This window comes from Setaria viridis, chromosome 8, assembly GCF_005286985.2.
Source record: "Setaria viridis chromosome 8, Setaria_viridis_v4.0, whole genome shotgun sequence".
Taxonomy (NCBI): Eukaryota; Viridiplantae; Streptophyta; class Magnoliopsida; order Poales; family Poaceae; genus Setaria; species Setaria viridis.
The window spans coordinates 37,979,164-37,982,916 of NC_048270.2; the positions used below are offsets into that span (position 1 = coordinate 37,979,164).

The 3,753-nt window shown below is 46.7% G+C and overlaps 1 pseudogene; it reads right to left on the reverse strand.

Moving 5' to 3' along the window:
- Nucleotides 1–1,740: 1,740 nt before the first annotated feature.
- On the reverse strand, nucleotides 1,741–2,273 carry LOC117834631 (probable lipid phosphate phosphatase beta; annotated as a pseudogene).
- Nucleotides 2,274–3,753: the final 1,480 nt, after the last annotated feature.

The window sequence follows — 3,753 nt, forward strand, 5'->3', positions numbered from 1 at the left end:
AGAGTTGTTTTCTGTGCTAGTCTCGGTGTATGCACGCTAGCTGGTTCCATGTGTGCCCGTAGAATCTCGAGGCAAAACAGTTGGAACTACCAAGATGCTGACTGACCTTAGCGATTTAATTACTATATATGAAAGTCATCACCAGCCTAAAAGCCTATGTCTGTTCAGATCCGAGGCTAAATAAACTGGTTCATATCACCAATCTCTGAAGCAATTTGCATAACTATTTACTGATCGAAGCAGATTGGATCTCGATGTTATATTAGTAGTACTTAAACAAAACCGAAGCACATGGTTCCATATGTGCTCAGGCCAGCTGTTCACACCACCGAGGACCTTATCTAATCTTAGAGATCCCAAGCGTTTTAGTATTTACAACTGAGGCTAAACTGATTCCGTATCTTGCATGTTACTACCTCTGTTCTAAAAATTATGCAACTATGGTATGCGTGCCAGTTAAAGTACTTCACGTTTGAGCGGGTTTCTAGTAAATAGTATTCACATTTATGGCTCCAAATTAATTTATTATGAAAATACATTTCGTAATTAATCTAATGATGTTTATTTGATATTATATATATTTATACTTTTTCATCTATAATAGGTCAAACTTGATATAGTCAACCATTCATGTTCCAGAATTGCATTGTTTTGGGGACGGAGGGAGTACAATATTTACTGATATGATCAACTAATCCTATGATTACTAAAGCCACCTATTGGTCCGTTACATTAATTCTACCTAGTAGTTATCTTGAATCGATGTCCATAACCCACTAGTAGAAAACTAAGTATTAGTACCGGTTGGTAGGCCTCAAAAGCTCTCGAAAATCCATCCGTAATAAATTTTTCGAGACCAAGGGGTCTTTAATCCTAAGTCATTCAACTGGGACTGAAGACCCCTTGAATCCCGGTTGGTAAAATTTCAACTAGGTCATTCAACCGGGACACAACGAAGAGGTGCCTTTTGCTAAAAGTTCTCTCCAGTTTCCATTGACTCCTCTGCTGTTGCATCCTTTTGCCCTACTCGGCTCAAGGTATGTTTTTTGATATGTAAAGCTTGCTGGCCTCCGGTTAGTAAAGAAGGTATTCAGATATTTTTTCCTTTGTGCCTTTCATAACACTTTTCTCTTCATGCAGAGATAGCACAAGCTTTGATGCTGGACAACGTGCCCATGAAAGAAAAAATAAAGTGTCTACAAAAGGCATTTCTTTTAGTCACCGTCACTGTAACTGAATTCATAGCGTAGTTTGGTGTTTCTTAACTGCACAGATAAATCAGTTTAACATTCAAATGAGTGAAGGGCATCTTAATTGTAATTTCATGCCTACTTGGCACTTTTGGCAACGTGCAAAACGGTCTTGGATTCCGGAGCCACTACTAGCGCACCAGCGGGCCACGCAATTCTATGCCAAATCACGTGATAGAATGCCACTAGTTAGTACTTTCCTAAAAGTTTAAGGCAGCCTTCTAAAAGCTCCTAAAAGATTGTTTAGTTCCACCTCCTAAAACTGACTAAAAGTAATAAATATTGTGGCAAAGGAACCATGCTGCCCTCCCCATGCCCCTACTCTCGAGGCACCTCTTTCAGTCTTTCTCGTGCTAAAGTTTGTTCAAGAAACAACATGCCCGCTCAGCAAACTTGAATTGTTTACCAAAATTGCAACCTGGCAACAACAACAATGCAAATACCATCACAGGGTAATTAATCGTACAAGGACAAGGATTAGCAGGTTAGGTTAGCACACAAGAAATGTGCTTTGAGCGCACATGAATCTCAAGAGTAAGTTGTTGAGCCAAGCCTCGAACACGCTGAGGAGAGCCCCTACGACGACGTCGAGGACGTAGTGCCGGCCAAGGAGCACCCTGGATGCCGACGTCACGGCGACCCAGAGGAAGAGCGTCTCACGTGGCTGGAAGCCGACGGCGGCGAGGTAGGCCACGATGAGGAAGGCGCGGGAGGAGTGTCCGCTGGGGAAGGACCAGTGGTCGGCGGCAACGGTGACGTACATGTCCTTGGCGTTGTACGCCGAGTGCGGGCGGCGGACGATGACCTTGACGAGGCCGACGAGAGCGAGGTCGATGACGAGGCTGAGAGGAGCAGGGGGATGGGGGTGGGGAGCCAGATGCGGCCGTCGCCGGTGACCTCGAGCGCCTTGAGGAGGCGCGGCACTGGGAGGAAGAGCGCGTGTAGGCGGAGGGACACAGCCGCGTCCAACCCCGCAATGCCGCCCAAGAGTGCAGGCCTCGCCGGCACCGACGGCGAGGTCATTGCGGGGGGCCATGCGCGTCGGCAGGGGTCTGCAGCCAGGGGAGGTAGGACTAGGGGGTGGTGGACCGGTGGGGGTGGGAGCGGACAATGGTTTTTGGGTGCGGACGCCGGCGTCAATGGCGGATCGAGCGGCAGCGGGGTTGAGGGCGGCGGGTTGGGGGAGAAAGGGCCAGGCGCGGGGGAGCGTGCGGTCGGGACGAGGGTGCGGGGGCAGTAGCGGTCCACGATAGACTTTAGGGGGTTTTAGAAGGGGATGGAGCTCCTAAAGTTATTGGACCCTCCTAAATCTTTTTAGGAGCTTTTAGGCGATGTTGGGGATCTGCTCAAAATCCGCCCCCCTCGTCCATGTCCAGGACCTAGGTCGCCCGACCAAGCATCAAAACTCTTCTAGCTTCGGACAGCACCACATGACGATAAGCTGACTTCGGACAGATGTAACCCGAGGTTAATTAACGCGTCCCTTAACTAACCAAGATTAACCATGTAGATTCCATGGGGCCTCTTTTTCTTGTGTGCAGGTTGAAGGGAGATGACGTTAGGGGAAAAGGCCCGCCACGAGTCAGCTTCGCTGAGGTCGCGGAAGGCCCAAAGTGCACCGAAGCTAAAGGTGCTCCCAATGGTGTGGGTGACTAAAGATCCGTGATTTACGGGATCCTGAGAGAGTACAAATCACGGAGCTGTTGGGTAATGGGAGTGACCATTTTGTAAAGCATATTCCACGAATGCGGTAGTTGGGCGGGGTAAATACGTAACAGGAATTTAGGTGACGTGATGCACGACGGAGTGAAATTACCCCTTTATAGGGTATATTCTTGTGATTTAGTAGTTGAACAGGGGTAATCTCGACTTGTAAAGGTGACCCTGCACGGTACTATAAAAGGAGGCGAACCGCCCACACTGTAACAGATGATTGTTCATTGATAAGACAGCTAGTGAAAAGAGTCTGAGAACCTTACCTGCCCGAAGCTAAGTGTTTGTGGTCTCCTCGCTGTGTTGTGATCTTGCGTCCTTTGAGGAATAGATCCCAACAGGAGACGTGTTTGGTTCTTTAGGCAGATTTTAGTTACTTTTTAGCTCCTAAAGATTTTAAGAGGTGGAATAGGGCCATAGCATAGAACTGAATTTGATGCCTTGACCTAGGATTAGTTTACACCCAATAATCTCATGTTTTTTATGTACCGCCGTATACAATGCAATTTATTGAAACTGCTGATGAATGTGATGCGACAAAAATATAGGAGGCTACTTTTATACTGATGTGTCATCAACTTGGTGATCATTCCGAGCTTATCAAGATTCCAACATCAGAGTTTGGAGGGGCTCATAAACATTTCTTCAAAGATTATTAACCCAGGCACGATGCCAGACATATAATTAATTACTGCATGTTGTTCTAGTCAGTAGGATGGGTTATCAGGTTTATTAAGTACGTACTGAGGCGTAGCATATATTGCAACTAGCAACAATCTTAGCTTGTCAT